Source organism: Podarcis tiliguerta (genome assembly GCF_965153285.1).
Source record: "Podarcis tiliguerta genome assembly, chromosome: 2".
In the NCBI taxonomy this organism is placed as follows: domain Eukaryota; kingdom Metazoa; phylum Chordata; class Lepidosauria; order Squamata; family Lacertidae; genus Podarcis; species Podarcis tiliguerta.
In genome coordinates this window covers 68,803,181-68,825,596 of record NC_139535.1, presented here as the reverse complement: position 1 = coordinate 68,825,596, position 22,416 = coordinate 68,803,181, and the positions used below count along the sequence as shown (strand labels likewise).

At 43.4% G+C, this 22,416-nt stretch overlaps 1 protein-coding gene and 1 long non-coding RNA gene across 4 annotated transcripts in view; both read left to right on the top strand.

The window, feature by feature from the left end:
- The window catches only part of LOC310671339, a 316,331-nt gene that overhangs the window by 148,968 nt on the left and 144,947 nt on the right, over positions 1 to 22,416 (top strand). The gene's annotated exons all lie outside the window — the stretch shown is intronic.
- FGF1 (fibroblast growth factor 1) overlaps positions 12,156 to 22,416 on the top strand; it is a 49,259-nt gene continuing 38,998 nt past the window's right edge. For 2 of the 3 annotated variants that reach the window (XM_083427119.1, XM_083427115.1), the window contains exon 1: positions 16,909 to 17,374. The gene's annotated coding sequence lies outside the window, so the exon portion shown is untranslated. Of the gene's footprint in view, positions 12,682 to 16,908; positions 17,375 to 22,416 lie in introns of those variants that run through there. The other variant, XM_083427116.1, reaches the window with a different exon arrangement.

Here is a 22,416-nt window from a genome sequence, read left to right as displayed (position 1 = left end):
GTCCCCTCAGCTTTTAGTCTGGCCAACACAAGTCCAATAGAGCTAGAATATGGTTGTTCCTTTGCCAAAGACTTCATCTCCCCGCTATAGTAAACGATCTTTAAAATTTCTCTCTCTTTCTCTTGCATGATAATAAAGTAGCATGAACCCCACACGCCCTCACACAAATAAATCAAGTTTCAGCAGTTTACTCATAGCAAAATGGACGAAAATTAAGCGAGGGATGCAGTTAACTAGTCCCACTAGTGGAAGCCCACCCAAGGACTTCTATTAGTGCAATGGGGCTAATTCCAGGCCTGCTCCAAGTATCGTCATAAAAACCACAGGCCAAACAAAACTGTTATTCTACAGTGCACTGTCGTTTATCAAAACGTGTCAAATTAATTAAGGAGTACAAGTTGGTGCTTGGGTCAAGGACAATAACTCTTTCTATTATCATTTTTAAAACATCATTTGTGCTCTCTGTTTGAGTAACATGGACACATACATGCATCTCAGATTCAACAAGCAGTGCATTATTATCTAGAGAAGTCTAGAATCATTCCCATTAGTGTTGCGTGAGGCTGGGGAAATGTCAGCTACAGTTGTCCCAAACACAAAGATCTAACTATTTGCTTGTATTTCCATAATTCTACTCATTCTGATGATAGAACTGAAATCTGCCTAAGACTGATTCACACTAGGGCCACGCATTTGATTTGGAACAAATGAACAATTGGAGTGAATGGCGCTCGAGCTGGCTCCGTTGCCATATGTTCCGAAACAAATGCTCAGAAGTGCAAATGGATATGAAGCAGCAAGGGGGGTAGTTCAGTGTCGGAGCATCTGCTCTCCTTAGGCTAGGAAAGTCACATGCCTGAAACCCTGGAAAACCACTACGAGTCAGTGTAGACAATACTGGGCTAGATGGACCAACGGTCTGACTCATTTAAGGCAGCCTCTGATGTTCCTTCACACAGTTAGATGGTTGAGAAAAACAGAGCTCCTGAAATAATAGTCTTAAGGGGCTAGGAATGTGATGCACCCAAAATTATGGCTTTGAAAATCAGACACTAAGTACTCCCTTAGAATGGCTAATATATGAAAACTTGCATAGCAATTTTTGCTGATCAGTGCAGAGCTTTTGCACACATCATGGCTTGGAGCAGAAACCCTCACTCGGTGTTGCTTAGCAGCCTTCAAATAGTTACTGGAAACTTTTTCTCCTTTCTGTTTCTGGGGGGCGGGCAGGCAGTTTCTATACACAAAAGACTTGGGTATTAATCAAACATTTTTGAAGGATATAGATTTCTAATAATTACCCCCAATGAAGCAGGAACATAACATAACATAACACAACACAACACAACAACAACACAACACAACAAAACAACATAACTGGAACCCTTTTTAAAAAGAGAAGATTCCCCATTCATTCCTACACTATGCTAAACTTTGTGTTGTACTTCAGCAAATCCTATGCCAGTTTGTTCTCTGCTGCAGTGTATTGAAAGCTGTCCTGATACCATCATGGACACAAATCATCATGGATGCACAATAAAAAGAACATATGGAGGGCTCAGAAGAAAGGAATCGGGCTTTTATTAATCAAACATTGGTTTTCGTAGCAAACAAACAAAAATCCACAGAGTACCTTGATTGAGCACCATGAAAAGTGCACCGCGAAGTGCAAGAGTTATAGACGGAAAGATGAACAATGATAGAATCTGTCTTCCAAAAATGTCTGCAGGGATTTCTTTTGTCCTACATAAAATTGCCATATAAATTGATGTATGTCAGCAGTTTTCCTTAGAGAGTTGGTGTGATAAGTAAGCCTGATTTCTTTTATTAACACCTTGAGTAGCAAATTATCTAATTATGACAGGAACAGTCAGTAAAAAGATTTGCAAAATGCAAGGGATTTCCAGCTCCTTGAAGGGTGAGCCTTGAGGAAGCCGGAGGCAAAGGAGGGTAGGGCCTGTTTTGTGCCTTTAATTAGAGTATGAAAGAAGAAACTTGGCAAGTGTAGCTTTTCTCACCACTGCAGGAGGAGCTGTATATGGGAGCTCTTCATCTGCATCTCTTCACCTTCTGCAATTTGGTGTTTTAGATGTTTTGAACTACATATTCTATCAGCCCTAGGTAGCACATACATGCTCCCATCAGTCTCCATATCCTAGGGTCATGATGGCTGAGGCATCATTATTAGTATTAGTATTTTGCACACACCCCGGCTCGGTGCCCTGGTGGGGGACGGGGGACGGGACATGCCTGTTCCTCTCTAAACCTGGTGCTGCTCTTAGGCAGTGTCCCACCTTATGAACAAGGTGGTTTTCTTTGCATCAGCACAGACCATTTTTTTCAGATGTTTGGAATGGCTAGAAAAGCTCCCCATTTTTTGCTGCGAGCCACTCTGTAATATCTGTGAGCATAACTTTAATTCGGTGTCTTCTGGATTTACCTAGATCTCTCTATTGTTCTCCCGCAGCCAGCCATGTTCTATTCTAGGCCAACCTCCCCCAACCTGGTGCTGCCCTCTAGATATATTGGACTACAACTTCCATCAGCCCCAGCTAGCTTGGTTGGTTAGTGGTCATGGTTGAAGGGAATTGTAGTCCAACAAAATCTAAAAGACACCAGATTGGACAAGGCTGTTGTGGGCTGTGTTGTATTTGGAACAGAGGCCTTTATTTTCTGTTAATATGCTGGTTCTTCTTCCCGGTTTCCATTTCTGAGGGCAGACTTTCCAGAAGTTAGTTGATGTAAGTAATTCCATATGAACAAAAGAGAGAGAGAGAGAGAAATAGCATTCCCCATAATAGCTATTTAAAGCAAATTTATTTAAATTGCAAAATAAAAGCAATTTCAAGTAGGTTTCACATGAAAGGCTTGTTTGGCCCCATCTAAAACAAAATCTGTAACTTAGCATTTACTGCAGCAGATGTAGCTCCTATACCTGGCATGACAAAGCACCTTAAACAAAATGTCATTAGACATTGTTACAGATGTTTTAAATATCCCAACTTCTTTTCAGAATCAGAGTGCATTCTGTGCCATTTGTCCATCTTATTCTGAAACAGAATTTTAGTCATGGGGTGGGGGGTGGGGGAGAACGAAGCAAAATAAAACTACTTTGTCAATAAAAGCGATTTTTATTTTTATTTTTGCTAAGCATGCTGTTTTGCCTGTCATGTAAGCCAGCTGATGCACACGCTGAATCTGTTCAGACAGTTGAACAGCACTGTTTCATACACGTTATATGATATTCCCTCTTGGCCAGGAAATAATTGTAGAGACTGATTGATGTTTTATTAACTGAGGTATAACAACCAGCCACTATGTTCTAATGAGAGCAGCCCAGAACATTTTGCTGCATCACTCTGCTCTAGTATCTTCCCTGGCATCGAAGACAGACTATACTACCCTATGGCTTCCCCCACTTTAAATTTATGGGGGCGTTTTGTTTTAAGATCAGGACATTTGCCCATCTCCAGTCCTGGGGCAACTCAACCCTTTCTCTTGGATTTCTCAGAGGTGGTTCTGAGAGTACACCAGCAAGTTCCTTTAGTACTCTGATGTGCCATTCATCCAGCCCTGAAGACTTGGATTTATTTAAGATTATGGTCCTTAAATAATGGTCACCTGTTTGTGAGTCATGAACTGCAATCCTGACTGTCCCACTGCCAGTTTCTCTACTTACATGATGTTGTGCTGCACAACTTGTGCATGGTGCCTATTTTGGGAGAAGACAGAAGCAGGGGCTGAGCAGCTGATTCCCTTTCACCATCCTCGCTGAGCAGCGAGCCTTCTCTTTCTTCTTCTTCCCCTTTCTTCCAAAGTGCCTGAAAAGGCCCATTTTGTTGCCTCACTTTTCCTGACTCTCTTTCTGCAAGTCTGGACTATTCACTTGTCCTTGTCCTTAGTGACCTGCCCTCATTTCCATTTCTTGGACATGCCCTTTTAACTTTCCAATTAATCGCTAACATTTTTGTGCAGCAGACACATTGCCTTTTCTAGGACGTTTGTTCTTTCCCATTAAAACAGTGATTATGCCTTTATCAACTCTTTCTTCAACTCCTACCCATCTTATTACCTTATTTCTATTAACTAATTCCCTTATTTACTGTATTATGGACTTATTTGGAAGACTTTCAAGGGAGCTTAGACAAGGCTATCCATGGCTCATAACTATGATGGCTGTGTAACACCTCTGATATTAGAGAAGGTATACTTCTGAGTACCAGTGGCTGGGAATTACAAGAGGAGAATGCTCTTGCACTCTGATCATGCTTCGGGGTTTCCTCCCATCTAAGTTGGACACCGTGCTGCCCTATCGTCTGATCCAGCAGGATTCTTACTATATGACTGAAGATTCTTAATTTAACAGCTCTGTGTATCCCATGCTCATTGGATACTACGTCCTATTGTCGAGGCAAATGTTATCTTGGCAGCCAAATTCCATAACATTATGTTATCGGGTGTTGATTTCTATGGTATTCTTTTGTCTCACATTTAAATTGTCGTTCTGGCCATTTCCCCACAGTTTTGTTGCTGTATTTTACACATGGTGCAGAGAGCTCTTTGGGAGAAACTGGACATATTTTCAAAATGATTTCATTCTTTTATCCGTCTTCTTGTACTGTAATTCAATCTGCAGCAAACTGAAAGCATGGGAAACTGTATGAGTACTGTATTTTTCGCTCCATAAGACACACTTTTTTCCTCATAAAAAGTAAGGGGAAATGTCTGTGCGTCTTATGGAGCGAATCTGTGGTCCCTGGAGCCAAATTGCCATGGGGCAAAAAGCAGAGGATGCTTTTTTTTTTGAAAGAGGGAAGCCGATGAGCAGCTGATCAGCAAGCGATCGGGAGGGAGACTCTAGAAATAAGGGACTCTAGCGATAAAGGAGGCTGCCTGGGAGGGGGGAGGTAAAGACAGTGAACTTGCAAGGAGAGGAGACAGGAAGATTAAAGCAATGAGGAGAGAAATTAGAAGAAAAGGAGGAGCAAAAAACTGCTCCAGCTAAGGAAAAGACACTAAGGCAAACAAGAGGGAAGCGGGTGTTGAAACAAAGCCTCTGAGCAGCTGATCGGCAAGGGATCGGAAGGGAGATCATAGAATCATAGAATCATAGAATCATAGAGTTGGAAGAGACCACAAGGGCCATCGAGTCCAACCCCCTGCCAAGCAGGAAACACCATCAGAGCACTCCTGACATATGGTTGTCAAGCCTCTGCTTAAAGACCTCCAAAGAAGGAGATAAGGGACTCTAGAGATAAAGGAGGCTGCCTGGGAGGGGGAAGGTAAAAGCACATGGATCCTCAGGATTTTTGCATTGGGTGACCCCAAATTCACAGATCACATAGCATGTCCATGGCTACAGCCTGTGCAGCCTGCACAAAAAAACATGCATCCACTGTTTCATGGGGCCGGAATGGCGCAAAAACGTGGTTACGAAGCACGGATCCACATGGATCCTCAGGATTTTTGCACGGGGTCAATAAAGAATGGGGGAAATTTATAATTTATCTAGGAGACCACTGTAAGCAGATGAAAAACTTAGCAGGATGTTAATAACACTTGTAATGTAGCAAATACTATGGATAATATGGAAAGATATAAAATATGGACTATGAAATAATATGCAGTTGAGAAGGTGGACAATAGGATCCATGGAGGGGAAGGTGGGAAGTCCAGAGATTTGGAGAAAACTCTAAATAGGGATATGTAATTTGGATTGTTATAATTCTATATTTGTAAAATCAAATAAAAATTATTATATATGTAAAAAAGGAGGCTTGGGCAGTGGTGAGTTGGGGCGGTACCTTCCCATTTCATATCGGGTGATGAAACAGGATGGCAACATCCTTGCCTGTCCCTCAAAAATACCATATAAGAAGAGGAAAGGAATTTCTGCAGCAGGGCACTTTCCCTCCCCTCCCCTCCTTGAATGTACACTCTGTAAAATGGAAGACCCTGCAGTATGAGGAGACCAGTCTTATAGCACACAGTCAACCCAAGTGGAGGTGACGATCTTCTTGTCATTGCCCCAGTCCCATCCCTTCTACTGAGCTCATTCACAGGGCCGTCCTAAGCACATGCAGTGCCGGGTTGCAAAGATCCACCTGGCCCCCCTAGATTGCCCAGAGTTGTCAACCTTTTTTTTAGGGGGGGACCCCAAAGTTGTTGGCTTTTTTAAGAAAATAGTTGTTTACCTTTAGAACAGTTGTGGGACACAGGGACTCACAGCACCAACCAGGAAAGGGTAGATCTTGCCTCCCCCAATTTAACCCACTCCCGAAACAATCTCTAGTACATGGGTTAGGTTAGGCAATGGCATCATTGTGGTGCACCAGGGGCCTGGAAACTTCTGTGGCGTCCTACTATAGCACTCTATAGCCTTACATTAGCCCCAAAGAAGTTTGCACTCTTCGTGAGTGCATCAAGACTACAGTGGTACCTCGGGTTACATATGCTTCAGGTTATATACACTTCAGGTTACAGACTCTGCTAACCCAGAAATAGTACCTCAGGTTAAGAACTTTGCTTCAGGATGAGAACAGAAATTGTGCTCCAGTGGCGCGGCAGCAGCGGGAGGCGCTATTAGCTAAAGTGGTGCTTCAGGTTAAGAACAGTTTCAGGTTAAGTACCTGAAAAGAATGAATTACCTCCAGAATGAATTAAGTACTTAACCTGAGGTACCACTGTATTTTCAAGCTGTGCCGGCAATCCTTTCTTTTTGCATCGCTGCTGATGCAATGAAAGTGCTGAATCAAGTTCCCCAGAACGGAAGGCAAATGCAACTTCTTCCATTCCAAGCAAGTTAAGCATAACGCCTGATCTCATGGCTGCCAGCCATTGCACACAGCCCTTTCTGGGCACCACTAGACTGCCACTGTCCCTCTGCCGTGGTCATGATTTGACCTTCAGGGAACGCTTACACCCACAGCCTAACAGGAACCATACGTCAATGGAAATCTCAACACAGAGCTGCAGTACTGCACAGATAATGAATTTCTGCTGACACTGGCAAAAGACTCGCAGAACTCTCTGCAAAGGCACATTCAAAAATGCCACAGACAAAAGCAAGCGACGATTTTTCTGGGTTGAATGCCTGGATGTCAATGGAATACGAGAGAGAGAGAGAGAGAGAGAGAGAGACAGAGTTTTCTTTGTCTAGGTTCCTAGTGCCTCGGTTCCAGGGGAATGACATTAAACCAGGCAGGCATTGTGTGAACAGGCCTGTCTGATACCATTTGTGCTAATCACTGGACTGAGAAAAGACAAACTAAGAAATGCTTCAAGATCCCAGGCAATTATGTATTGACTGCAAAGACCAGACAGGGATGTCTACGATTCTTGCCTTTGCTCTGGATTTGTGTGTTTGTGGCGGGGGCTTTTTAATCAAATCTCATTGGATCAGATGGCATTAACAGGATTGACGGCAAGATGTCAAATATGTGGAGGGCCTAACCTTTTATTTATCATTATATGGCTTTGTTTTTTTTTAAAAAAAAAAAGGTGGAGGCACTGAGATGTTCATGGAACAAAACAAAACAAAAATAGTAAAATAGCAGGAGGAGACAAATCCAAAGCACAGAAGAGCTGGCTTCTAATTGATTTTATTGAAGAACTGATTAAACTGCTACAGAAGGATTGTGTAAGAAGTCAGGCTTCGGAACCAGCTCAGTAAAACTTACCATAGATCCCATCTGCACTACACATTTAAAGCAGTAGTATACAAATTTAAACAGTCATGGCTCCCTACCCCACCCCAGAATCCTGGAAAACGTAGTTTTTTAAGGATGCCAAGAAGTCCTTAAGAGAGCCCTATTCTCCTTACAGAGCCACAGTTCCCAGAGTTCCCCAGGAAGAGGGATTGACTGTTAAACCACTTTGGAAATTGTAGCTCTGTAACTCTCAGCACCCTTAACAGATATACAGTGGTACCTCAGGTTAAGTACTTAATTCGTTCCGGAGGTCCGTACTTAACCTGAAACTGTTCTTAACCTGAAGCACCACTTTAGCTAAGGGGGCCTCCTGCTGCTGCTGCGCTGCCAGAGCACAATTTCTGTTCTCATCTTGAAGCAAAGTTCTTAACCTGAAGCACTATTTCTGGGTTAGCGGAGTCTGTAACCTGAAGCGTATGTAACCTGAAGCGTATGTAACCTGAGGTACCACTGTAGTATCCTAAGTATGCTAAGAAACTAATGGCTGCTCTGTCCAATGGCTAAAGACTTGCAAGACACATCTAGGCACTTTTTAGATGGCTTCTAGCTCCTCATATGCTTGGCATTATGATTCTGCCAAGAGTCCTGATTCTAATAAGTCCTGTGTCGAGAGCAGTGGTGAAAGCCAATCTTTTAAGAAGACAGAGTTCTTTCACCAGTGTGAATTCAAGCCGAAAAATATCATCATCAAATGTTTCATTTAAAGGGAGGCGAATCAGTTCCAGTTGTTTCTGGAGCTTGGCCCAGTTGGCTCATCAGAGGCTGCAGATATGGTCAGCGCTCCCCCTTGTGGCTGTTATTGCGAGTACATGTATTGTAAGCAATCATGTTCCATCTTCGACCTCTGGTTCCCCCATACGTTGCCACAACTCCCATCCCCTCCAGCCTGCTTAGCCAATGGTCAAGAATGATGGGAGTTCCAGTTGAACAACATCTGGGGTTGCATAACACTAGGAAATTCACCAAATGCGGATCATAATGCTGTATTGTTTGTATAATGCTGTATTTTTTTTTAACACTTGATTGGGAGCTGCCCAGAGTGACTGGGGAAACTCAGCCAGATGGGCAGGGTATAAATAATAAATTATTATTATAAACTATTATTATAAGGACCAAACATGAAAATGACCTTCCTGGACCCCTCCCTGCATTGAGAACACTTCCAGGTTTTTCAGCAATCATCCTGATCTGTTTGCGGGAAAGTTATATGACATTGTATCAAGCAAGTCTTCTTCCCGCATTTTCAAGTGCATTTCCTATCGCTTTATTGCATTACTTCGGGGGATTGGAGGGAGATAGGTAGTACCCAATCAGCTTTGATTGTGCAATCTGAATTTGCTAGCAGTTTTACACTTTGCAGCTTTCCAGTAGTATTGGCTACTTAACCATAGTTAAGGAGTAGGCCTGGCTTCACACATAATGCTAAACCGTGCTTTAAGAAGCCATCATTTAATAAACCATTTAATAAACCATGGTTTATCACTTGCGAATTGGGCCAGTCTCAGTGCTAAGTATTACTCTGTATGCTAGTCTGAGCTGCAAAAAAATGAGCCTGAGTTAATTCAAAAGCTTCCACAACATGGTTTGGGCACAAAGCATTTTAATTTGTTATGTAGGTAGATCCCGTATTAGAGTTTGTTTCTTGTTTGAACCTTCCTGTTCTGGACTAATTGTTTTATAGATATGCAAAAATGGGAAAGCAAACTTTGATTTTAAAACGTAATTGGTTGCTGTGCTTTGAAGCAGCAAAATCAGAATGGCTTAACTACCACCCACTTTCTCCCCAGGGCAGAGTGTTTGGAAAATAGTATCAGGGAATGAAGTAATGCTGCCCTTCAGACTGCAGGTGCCAGTATTTGACCACTTTTGGACACCTTTCAGTTTTCTTGTGGCCTTGTAGGACCTTGCATTTCCCATAGAGCTTGTTTTTACATCCATTTGCACTTTCTGGAATATGCTAGAGAACTGATGTAATCTGAAACAAGAGAAAAGAGCAGTAAACCACAATATTTACAGATCAAAATGTATCCGATTTTATTATAATGGGTGGGAGCAAACATAACAAGGGCACCACCAATATAGTAACTTTCTGGTGAGATCAGGAAATTAAAGCTCAGTAGAAGATGCATTTGAGGAAGAATAGTACTCGGGTTTCAGAGTGTGTCATGTACCCAAAGAGGTTTTCTGTCTGCAGAAACAGCAGCAGTCAGTGCCAGGTAAGTGCCTATAACAAAGGCTGAGCCTGAGCTCTTATACAGTGGTACCTCGGGTTACATATGCTTCAGGTTACATATGCTTCAGGTTACAGACTTCACTAACCCAGAAATAGTACCTCGGGTTAAGAACTTTGCTTCAGGATGAGAACAGAAATCATGCTCCAGCGGCGCAGCAGCAGCGGGAGGCCCCATTACCTAAAGTGGTGCTTCAGGTTAAGAACGGACCTCCGGAACGAATTAAGTACTTAACCCGAGGTACCACTGTATATGAAAGAGAGTATCTGTGCTCATGTACACAACACCTTTGCCTTTTTGCTAAATAGCTATAACCGTCAACAACAAATCTGAGATTATGTTCTAAGACAAGGGCTCTCAAACTAAACACAAGGTCTGCATGAAACCTTGGTCCTTCCGCTTTTAGAAAGCAGGAACACTTTGTGAAATCAGCTGGACTTTGGAACAGTGGCAAACTGAGCAAGGGGTCTCCCCAAACTCAGCAGTGTTGGCTTGCCATGTTTTACAGGAAGTGAAGTAACACACACCTCCCATCTAAAGGTCCATTCCAGGAGACCATAATGCTGTAGATCACAAAGAGCGATCCGTATCCCGTGGCACAATGCGCTTGTGCATCTGGCTGTTAACCAGAAGGTTTGTGATTCGAGCCCATCCAGGGACGGCTGTAGGCAGGATTCCTGCATTGCAGGGGGTTGGACTAGATGACTCTCGGAGTCCCTTCCAACTCTACATTTCTATGATTCCTGAGTACCGCCAGGGCAAAGGAGGATGCCTGTATGGCTAACAAGCAGAGTCAAAGAAGCTATTAGAGGCAAGAAGGCTTCTTTTAGCAAATGGAAGCCTTGTCTAAATGAGAATAAGAGGGAACACAAACTCTGGCAGAAGAAAAAAGCAGACAGTAAAGGATGCTAAAAAAGAAAGTGAGGAGCACATTGCTTAAAAACATAAGGAGCAAAAACAAAGAGGGAGTCGAAGGTATGCTGAAGGGAAGATAAGGATATTGCAGAGAAGCCGAAGGAATTCTTTGCATTTGACTTCTTCATAGCAAAAGATACAGGGCACATCTCAGTGCCTCAACCAATTTTCACAGGCAGGGAGTTTGAGGAAGTGAGGTGAACAATGGTGACAAGAAGCTGGCCAATCCATAGGTCTGGACATCATCCACTTGAGAATTCTAAACCGAGCACTGGAAAGTGGCCAATATAACACCAGTTATTAAAAATGTATTCAGGGGATATTCTGGAAATTACAGGCCAGTTAGCTTAACATCTGTTCTGGGAAAACTGAAGGAAAGCGTTTGTTTTTTTAAAGGTAGAATTACTAAGAATATAGAAAGACGGCTGTCATTTTAAAGCAGAACCGGGATAACTTGTCTCAGCAAGCTGTACAAGTTCTTTGAGAGTGCCAACAAGCCTATAGGTAGAGGTGATTCAGTTGACATTGTGTGCTTAGACTTCCCAGAAGCTTTTGACAAAAGTCCCTCAGCAAAGGCTCCTCAAAGCAAGATGAGGTGAGCTCCTCTTGTGGATCAGTAAGTGGTGAAGAAACAGGAAGCAGATACTAGTGATAAATGGACAGTTCTCCCACCAGAGAGAAAGTGTAGTCTCCCAAGGTGCTTTAAAACTTGTTCACAAATGATCTATTCTAGAGCAGGCTTCATCAACCTCGGCCCTCCAGATGTTTTTGGCCTACAACTCCCATGATCTCTAGCTAGCAGGACCAGTGGTCAGGGATGATAGGAATTGTAGTTTCAAAACATCTGGAGGGTTGAGGTTGAGGAAGCCTGATCTAGAGCTAGGAGTGAGCAGTGGGGGATCCGGGTTTGCTGATGATACCAGAAGGGATTGTTAAAAGCTCCAAAAGGATCTTGCCAAACTGGGTGAATGGGCGGTAAAATGCCCTGCTTGTGGACTTCCCAACTGGTTGGCCATTGTAGGAGTCTGTGTGGGGCAGTGGTTAGCATGTTGGAGACCAGGGTTCAACTCCCCACATTGCCATGAAGCTCACTGGGTTATCTTGGACCAGTCTCTATCTCTCAGCCTGACCCACCTCACAGGGCTGTTGTGAGGTAAAGATGGGGAGAGGAAGTATGCCACTTTGGAGGAAAGATGGTATATAAATGTAATAGTAAGTCCTGAGACTAAATTTGCCTGACTGTACCACTGGTTCTTTCACAGCATAGCATGGTTAGTTATTATGTGTTCAGCTGCACTTCTTCCGTGTAAACAAGAGGGAGTGTGCACAGCAAAATGCTCTGTGACTGACAAGGCTGGATGGCTTGCCTCTCCTGCTCCAATGTTGTGAGAACGGCAAAAGTTCAAAATGAAACCTCTAACTTCAGCAAGGCATTTTGGACAGAGGGATTTTATGGTCCATTGATAGATAATGAAGAGGAATGGAATCTGTGAAAGGCTGGGCCCCACTTGTTAGGGAAGCCTTGTCTCAAGCTTTTTCAGCTTCATATCCAAAGACAGGCATTTATCACTCTCAAGAACTCTCTGCGTATATGTGAAGGAGGCAAACCAGATGAAATCTTTGTCCTTTCACCTGGGCTTCAGGCCAGCCTTAAAATATCTCTTGTACCACATCCAAAAACAAGAGGGGGGTGGGGGGAATAGAAATGCCAATGATTGCTCTTATTTTCTTAGCTCGTTGAAAGCGGATGTCATTGCAGTGACTTGTGCTTTCAGAAAGACGTTTGTTTCAAGGTCTCCATCTCAACCTACAAACTTCTGATCCTGGTAAGTGATGCTGAATTTTTACTAGGGCTTTAATGTGTTGTGTTTATCATGTAGAAAGTTGGGGGGGGGATCTGCTCCGCTCCCCATTCTATTTTCCATAGACTCTCGTTTCCAACTGCACCAATATGTGAAAAGAGGAATGAACCACACCCCCCCCCCTCAACAAATCAATTTCCTCTTTAGTAGTTTGAAGCAAGTCCCTTCCTTCAGGAGTGCCATCTCAGTTTCTGAACTTCTGGCATCCTTTCTTGCATGGACTAGCCAGCCCCCAAATTCCTCAGAGTTTAAAACACCTCTCTATTCTTCACTGTGGTCTTTCAAATTTTGCAGAATTCTTCTAATTTTTCCTCTTGACTTCCTGCAGTTGAAGGAAGCCTCATAGTGGTTTTTCCATTTGTTTTCCCCACCTCCATCCCAAACGATCTGCAATATGTCTGTGGTTATTAAAGATCACAGCATGGTATACAGATTCAGCTCGGGTGTGTTTGGCAGCCTTCTCTCTCTAACCCATGTGCGTCAAGCTTTGAGGCAGACTTCCTCTAGCAAAATGGGGGGGACGGACCTAATCTTTATAAGGCAATAGCTCTGCTTCATATTGGATTATTTTATACCAGATGGAATTTAACTTAATTACACTGTCTGAGCAATGAGAACACAGAACTTTGTGAGTCCCTTTTTGAGTCAGGCCTTTTTTAAAATTATTATATGTATGTGTGTGTGTATATATATATATATATATATATATTGATCTTCATTTTTTTCCCCATTAGAGTTGGGAAGAAGAGCAGACTCTCCAGATGTCCCTACTTTCCAGGGATGTCCCTGATTTAGAGAAGCCATCCCAGTTTCTGATTTGATCCTAGAATGTCCCACTTTTCCTTATTCCTTATGTCCCTATTTTCATTGGAGAAATATTGGAAGGTATGGAGTTATGCGATCCCTGAGCCGTCTGAAGGCAATCCTGTATAGGGAAGTTTTAAAATGTTTAATGTTTATTATTATTTTATATATATATATATATATTGGAAGTTGCCCAGAGTGGCTGGGGCAACCCAGTAAGTTGTGTGTGGTATAAATAGTAAAATTATCATTATGGAATGGGACGTCCATAATTTCATCAGAGAAATGTTGGGGGGTACAGGAGAGAAGGGATTCACAGAATTCTGTGAGAATCTCACAAAAGTTTGGCAGCAAAACTAAAAGCTCAGGTTCTATGTCTGATTTTGTCTCCTACGATTTGAGCAAAGAGAAAATTTATCTTCTCTCAAAATGAAGTCACCATTCCAAAGCAAAAAAAAATTTAATGGGACTTGAATCCCAAGACCCTGTTCTCCTTTTAGCCTCCTTGCCTCTCTGTAGCTCACATTCCTATTCCACATGGTTTCCACAAGATAAAAAGTGATGGCTTGTTCCCCCTCACCAATCAAAGTCCTTATTCTTTCCAAAGCCACTGACACAATGAAGGGCATTTTGATGCCTATACAGGGATATCTACTGTAGCTTCACAATCACAGCTTTTTCTTCACAGGAGAGCACCTACAAGCTCCTTGTGATGCTGGGAAAATATTTACACTGGAACCTACTTGTGAGTCAGACAGAAGGGGGCATCAAACCGCACCCAGATTTTTAGTAACTCATCAATAGACACAACAGCTACTAATCCTCCCTGGGCTTTAATTTTTACCTTGAGAATAGCTTACGGAGAAGTATGATGAACAAAAAGTCTTATGTGGGAGAAACCCTGTGACTCTTAAAAAGGGAAGATGGTAGTAAAAGTGCTGAGAGCAGAAGCCAGTGAACTACTGGATGGTGAGATGCATATATAGGATGTATTAATCCTCGTACGCACATTAGCCTGGAAGTGGGTTAAACCACAGAGCCTAGGACTTCTTGCTGATCAGAAGGTTGGCGGTTCGAATCCCCGCGACGGGGTGAGCTCCTGTTGCACCCTGCTCCTGCCAACTTAGCAGTTGGAAAGCACGTCAAAGCGGGAAGGTAAACAGCGTTTCCGTGTGCTGCTCTGGTTCGCCAGAAGCGTCTTAGTCATGCTGGCCACATGACTCGGAAGCTGTACGCCGATTCCCTTGGCCAACAAAGTGAGATGAGCACCGCAACCCCAGAGTCGGCCACGACTGGACCTAATTGCCAGGGGTCCCTTTACCTTTAGTTCCCATTGAAGTCAGTGGGGCTTATTTCTGAGTAGATATGCATGAGGTCACATTACTACTCATCATGAAGTAATAGTGTTGCATGGAGGGGGAATCAATACACTCTTTTTTCTTTTAGATTTGTTAACTAACTCAGTAGTGCTGTGGGGGCAGGAATTTGGAGCAGACCTCTAGGGGTCACAAGGGACAGGTGAGCTCCAAAATGCAGCAGGGTTGGATTATCACATTTTGAAGTAAACAAAGAGCGACCCCGCCCAATAAGACCATTAAATCCAGAGTCTGCACCCTGAACAGAAAACTAGAATAACCTTTTTTAAAAAAAAATTGGGGAAATTTTGAACTAGGCTCATTTGCATTGGAAAATTTTCAGTTTGCATCAAAGAAAAATTATCATATGCTAGAGAGTATGGTTACTTTACTTGCCTTTAATAAGTGTTTAGAAAGTTAAAAACTTCCCAAGCTTTCCCAGTAATGCATTTGTGCTTGGCCTTCTTTCACTGTTATCAATGAACTTATGATGTGGAATTTTTTCCATGGAAAAATAAAGCCCTAGTAAAAACTACCATCCCATATCACTGATGCATGCTCATGCACAATTTTGTATTCCTCCGCCTCCCCCCAATCCCATTCCTAACACTTACAGCAGCCTTCTCCAATTTGTTGCCTCTCAGATCTTTGTGACTACAACTCCCATCAGCCATGCTTACTGAGGCTAATGGGAGTTATAGTCCAAAACATGAAGAGGGCACCAGGTTAGCAAAGGCTAACTTACTGTGAGGACCCTGATGAATGGAATAGAGAATGTTCATTTGGGAAGCATTGAAGTAGCATTGAAGTCCGCTCTTTATTGAGCATTTGTTTTGATTTGTTTATGGTGCACTTATAGGACAATAAGCACTGTGGTTTTTTGGAGGCTCTTCCTTTTAACAGACACCATAAATAGTTTGTGTTTCCAGGGCACCATCTCATATTAATTCCTACATGAAATTCTGCTCTGACTACTTTTCTCCCCCCACCCCAATATATTCTGAATGCATTTCTTTTTCCTTTTTTCTGTTGTACCTTGTCTCTCACTCTTTCGTAAGCTGCTTTGTGAGGACATAACTGCAAAAAGTAGCTTTCAATATTTTGAAAAGGCAAATAAACTGGATGAGACAGCTGAAAAACCTGCCTGCTATAAATGAGGATCTGCTCCAATCATGGGCAGGTTCTGTTTTAACAGGGCCAAATCAGCATCACCAGGTACCTGCCAAAGTCCAAAACCTCTTCAGGGCCCCCACTTCCAGCCCCACAGAACCCATTGGCCTTGCTGCACCTTTCATTTGTCAATGTCTTCTTGTAACCCTCTCTGGCCCTGGGGCCCAAAGGGAAGGGAAGTGAAAGGCCAGGCTTTCTCTCTATGTGGAGATCGGGATTGGGATGTGAGGGAAAGACTAACTGAGTGAAAGGGGTTGTTGAGGTGGAGAGGGACTCACTGAGGGCATTTTCTCCCAAGGGGTTCCCCAGAAACTGAAGCTAGTAATGTCACTTTTTCCTCAGCTGAGTATATCAGCACCTGGTGGGCAAAGTGAGGTGGGGAGTGTCTTCAAGAGAAGGAAGGGCAGCAGGTGGCAAGGGGTATCTGGTGCGCCCCCACCATCAAGCGGCCCTTTTCAAAATCAGCCACTATACCAATGCTCCACTTTACATGAGTGTGTCCATCCTTGGGTGTTTTAAAGAGATGGGTCTGTCACCATCACGTCCAGTTTTGCCTTTATGCCATGAAAAGTAAAAAAATATATGAAAAAACGAAAAGGGGAAAATATTTGCCTTCTGCTTGCAAATTTTTACGATCCCGCTCTAGTGCAGTCCACCCTTTCCTTAGCAATGGAAGCCTCAAAATAAATACAGATCTCTCGCCGGCTCAGTCGAGTGGGTCCATCTAGTTTAATCATCTGTCTAGAGAGGAAACCCATTAGAAGCATGATTTACTTAAGGGCTGTGTTGTTGCTGCTGCCGCTGCTGCTGCTGCAGTGCCTTCTGCCCACCAATGACTGTGCTAGCGGATCAGATGAGCCTGTTGTTCTTCTTTACCGGTCCTGCTGTCTGTCAGACGATTGTCTCGGGTTTCCTCCACCCTCCCTCCTCTCCTGCCAGTGTCAACTTGTGGCTTTAGATTTAAGGGGTTTGTCTGCCACCGCTCCATCAAACAAGGTCTCTGAGGCAGCTGGAGAGAGCCGGACAGCAGCCGGCACTGAACAGACAGAGCTTTCCCCTCTCTCTGGTAGCAGCACCCTGTTCTGGACGCAGTTTTTGGAAGGCTTGCAATGACCTGATCTGCATGCTGTGACCTGTCACTTCTGTTCTCTGCAGTCACCGAGGGAAGAGGGGGAAAGCTATATAGCACCCAAGAGAAACTGTACAGGAATCCTGTGGGAGAGGGAAACCTGCAGGCATACTGGGCTGGCACACCTCCCTCCCTGTTGTCCAGATTGCTACAGGCAAAGACTCTGCTTCCTGACAAAAGCTCCCACAGCCGTCAGCAGGTAAGAGGAAAACCATCCGGTGTGAGCCCGGGATAAGGGATCCAAGCCAAGAAGGGGCTGAGTGAGAGAAGGAAGATAAATGAGGGAAAGCGGCAACTCCAGAAGGAGTTTGTGGTTCTTGCAATGCAGAGGATGCTTCCTGGCTCTAGAAAAGACAGCAGTTGCCAAGATTGTTCTGCATGTTGACATTAAGGCAGTGAATTGGGGCTCTTGGCTGAGCAAGACTTACGGTGTACTTTTATGTGCAAATAGCATGGCCCACAGGTTGGAGGGTGTCAGGGAGTAAGAGTCTTCGGAGGCCAGGAAGGAAAGTCTCCCCTTCCCGTACCATCAATTGCGGCAGTGGAAATGATAGGAACTGTACGCTGTATGTTTGCCTAAGAAAAAGAGGGCTTGCTGGATGAGTTTAGCTTGGATGCTAATTGTATGCTTAGTGCTTTCCGTCATAGCAGCAGTAGCAATGTAGTTCCCTAGTTGTGTATTTATTTAATTTATTTGAGTAATGCATTTAATAAATATACATTGTTTAGTTCCCTTTGCCCCCATATCACTCTAACTTTTAAGGATACTGATTCTTCCAAGGTAGCTTACAAGTGAAATCAAACACATTTTAAAAAATGAGCAGACAATACCAAAACATAAAAATCCATCCAGCTTCTTCCCACAGGGCAGTTGATGTCAGTTGGCCCTATGGAGAATGGAGATGGGGTGGGGATGGGGAATCGTCCAGCGGAATAAGACTTCTAACATTACCTTCGCCTGGTCCTCTTTTGACCCACGGGTCAGTTGGTGGTAGAAGCGACAGTTTAGCTGAAGGAGGCTGGGGTGTCTGCACCACCTGCCTCCCACCATCATTCATGCCTCTTCTTTCCTTTCTGCTTGTGACATGTCACAATGCTTCCAGACGGGTGTTTATTGTGGGATTGGTGCTGCTCATACATGCAATTTTTTAAAGCACCCAGTAAGCATCATTGGCAGCCTATATCCCCCCCCTTAACTATTGATTTACCTTAATGTGAAAAATCTGGTAAGTTAAAAAGCAAACAAACCTGTTGCCAATGACCCATTTCTGATATCTGTTTGACCCTTTTGCAATATTAAGCCCTGGTCTGGGAGCACCCTGAGTGATGGGGCTCTAAAGGAGCCTTACGTGTGCTGTTTATGTACTCAACATATCTCCTAAAGCATTGTCTATTTACTTACTTACTTACTTACTTACTTACTTACACAATTTATATAGCACTTAACTACAATCATCTCTACAGGGACGCGGGTGGCGCTGTGGGTTAAACCACAGAGCGTAGGACTTCCCAATCAGAAGGTCGGTGGTTCGAATCCCTGCGACGGGGTGAGCTCCCGTTCCTCGTTCCCTGCTCCTGCCAACCTAGCAGTTGGAAAGCACGTCAAAGTGCAAATAGATAAACAGGTACCACTCAGGTGGGAAGGTAAATGGCATTTCCGTGTGCTGCTCTGGTTTGCCAGAAGCGGCTTAGTCATGCTGGCCACATGACCCGGAAGCTGTACGCCGGCTCCCTTGGCCAATAAAGGGAGATGAGCGCCGCAACCCCAGAGTCGGCCACGACTGGACCTAATAGTCAGGGGTCCCTTTACCTTTACCTTACAATCATCTCTAGTGCTGTACAAGAAATATAGGACAGGTGAAGAATTGGGGGGGGGGTTGTTGTTACTGCACTATTTATTGCAGATTCTGGAGTGATTTTATCTGGTCCCTGGTGGCTCTCTATGTTTTAATTGCTGTGTGGTAAAATGTTTGCTCACAGCTTTACACATATATAGAAAAGAGAATGATATTTCTGGTGTTGTGTGTTTGTGAAAGAAGACCCTACATTTTAATGTTAAATCTCAGTTGGCATTTTTAAAACCCAGACTTACAGCTGTTTGGATGGTGATGATGGTGGTGGTGATGATACCGCCTAATGTATGTGCTTCCAAACTGTAAAGCTCTTTGCTTCAGAAATGGTGCCTATTTTATTATAGTGCCTGTCATCTTGTTAGCGGGTTGGCTTGCAAAGCAATCTGACCACATGAGATACAAATGGCTATAGGACAGGGATGTGGAAGCAGATATTTGCCTGACTGCCTGTCTTTCCATCTGCTTGTTTGTTTTGCTTATTTGAGATATGATAGCTCCATGATGTGAATTTCCCACATTCACACACACTTGGGTTGGGGGTGGAGGGATAGATATCTACCATTCCAACCTACGGAGTACTATACTGTTACAGCCATGATCTTTGATAGACCTTTCTTGCCTTCATATTGCAATCCCGTCACATGCCTATTGTGATGCTCACCACACTTCACCAACAGAGAGAATCTCTAAGGGTGCGGTGCTTTGGTTTCCTTTGGAAGGGGGACACTGAAGGCCTATTGGCATTGTGTAATATTTGCACTACTTTACAAACACACAGGTCAAGCATAGGTGGAGGCTTGTGCTAAAAATTCCAGCAGGCAGCCAAGGTCCATTGCTCCAGGGAGGCAGCCAGCACCCTGAGATGTTTATGGAGACCAAACTCAGCTCTCTCTGGGTGCTTCCAGATGATCTATTTATTAAAAGAGATTAACCCTCTTTTGAGCAAATATCCAATTTTACAACAATAAATTTTCAGTCAGATTTATGGTGCTATAGCAGAGACAAACTGCTGCAGGTTTTGCTAGTGCGTTTTCACACATTAACATATTTCAGACACATCGTTCAAATCCAGAGATCAAGTACCCCAATTTGGAATTTCCCTACTTAGATATTGAAATGAAAGCTACCTGAAATGGAATGCCGTTTAATATGCCATTGGTAGGCCAAAACTAATATTTGATTGAACTGAAATTGACACACCAAGCAGTACTATTGAGTTCAAGGTAAAGGAGCACAGTATGGTCCCTAAAATCTTCTGCCACTATACACCTCAACCTTTTGTAGTTTATAAAAATGACACCTGTTGAGCTAGTGACTTATAGCTAGGCAAACATGTTCTACTTGATGAGGTCTACAAATGTTTGAGATTTCAAACTGATCCCAAAAAATGGTCACATGTACAGCAAGATTTAAAGTGCTGAATAAGGAAATGTCTCCTCTTTTTACTCCAATTTTTGAACAACCATACGATATATTGCTTTGCTATTTTGGTAAAAACCACTGATGTGCTTGATTCAAGCTTATCAGGGAAAGCAATCTTTCACTGGCCTTGTGAGGTTCTGAACATGTGGATGGAAACGAGAACTGAAAACTGCCCTGTGCTGTCTTGATGAAGGGCAAATTTTTTTTTTAAATTCATAATAATAGCTACAGCCTATGGGAATAAGACTTGGCCTTATATTAATTTCTCCTAACTCTTTCTCCGAAATAACAGCGCTATGTGAAGGGGGATAATTTTCAGTGCCATTGTGATGGCATTCTCTTGGGCCTTTTGGTTGTCAGTGATGTATCCTCACGGCAAATTGCTCTATGAATTAGTTATCACTGAGAGAAGAATTGGCATAGTTCCTATTAGAAAGTGTTTGGGAGCCCCCAGTTGGGTCTTCCAAGCCCCCTCTAGGTGAATGTCTGACTCATGAAGATACTTAAGTTCGGACATATTGAGGTAAATAGTTATTTGGTGCTTGACATCATTCGTGTCTTGATGTCTAGTAAACTTAGTTGAAGGACTGGGTGGTTTTTCCTGAACTTTGGCCCTGTTGTAGTTCTAGTTGTTTCTGCTGAATGGATCTAGTTGCCGGGTGTATGTGTATTGTGCTCACTCACAATGGCAGATGCATCTGTCAATTTTAGTGGAGTCCAAATACGTGATATAAACACGCAATAGAAAACAAGCTCGGGAACTACTGACACAATAAATATTTTTTTTTGCCATTGAAAGCACTATTTTTAAAGGATTAGATCAGTTGTCACTAATGTTATTTGTCAGTGTGAAAGAGGGTGTATTTATCGCCCCGCCATCTGACTACATTTGTATCTTTGTTTGAAATCCCTGGGAGTTAAACTGCTTGCTGAAGTAATGCAGTAATGTTTTGGGTGTCTCAATGCAGCTAAAACCAAGCCCTCTTTCCAGCTCTGCTGAAATCACATTGCTAAAGCCCCCATGGGCATTGCTGCGCTTCCAGTAATGAGTATCATTAGGTAACACTTCAAGGTGCTTGATTACCGGATATGATCCATCCTATCTGAGAGCTGCCAGACACTGCATACATATACACTAGATCTTTAAACTGTATCCTTCAAAGCACATTCCTCTCTTATAGAATCCTGTAGTTTGTTGAGGGTGCTGAGAATTGTAGCTCAGTGGGGGTTAAGCTACAGTTCCTAGGATTCTTTGGTGAGGCGGAGAAATGTGCTTGTGTTCACAGTGAAGAAGTGCGCTTTGACACATGTGTCAGGCAGGACAACAGGGACTGAAAAGTGCAGTCATAATAGATGTAGCATGATAGACATGTATACCACTTCCTTCACTCTTTTTTAAAGAGGAAAAGCAAGTGCAGCTGCAACCAGGAGCAGACAAACAGTGGAAGGACCAGCTGCGAAAACCTTTCTTCTCCATCTGCTTTCCTGCTCAAAATCAAGCTCTCTCTTCCACCTCCTGGGGGAAATGGGTGGATCATTTCTGTGTGGGTGGAGAAGCAACTGGGAAGCCATTTTGAGTGTGTGTCATTGGGAAGGAATAGTCGCAGGGGACTTAAGCAGCTTCTCCCCCTGCTGCCATTTCTTTACTCCCCAGTGTAGTGTTTAGTTTATAGTTTAAACTTATAGTTTAATACAACAACTGTGAAACTGTTATATCTGTCTACCTTCTAACACCCAGTTTGGCCCTGAGTGGTTCTGTGACTTGTGATAGGGTGGAGGCAAGGCCTCTCCTCTTCCCGGAGGGGAGGGGTTGTGAGTGGAAGCAGCTTCCCGCAGCAGTAGGGAGGTGTATTCAGCTCCCTCCTTCTGATTTGCCCCGCTGCCGCGACCAAGCCCTTCAGCCGGCCAATAGGGCTAGCTGGTGGGCGGGGTTAGCTGCATTTAAGCAGCCGCGGCAGCTCTCTGT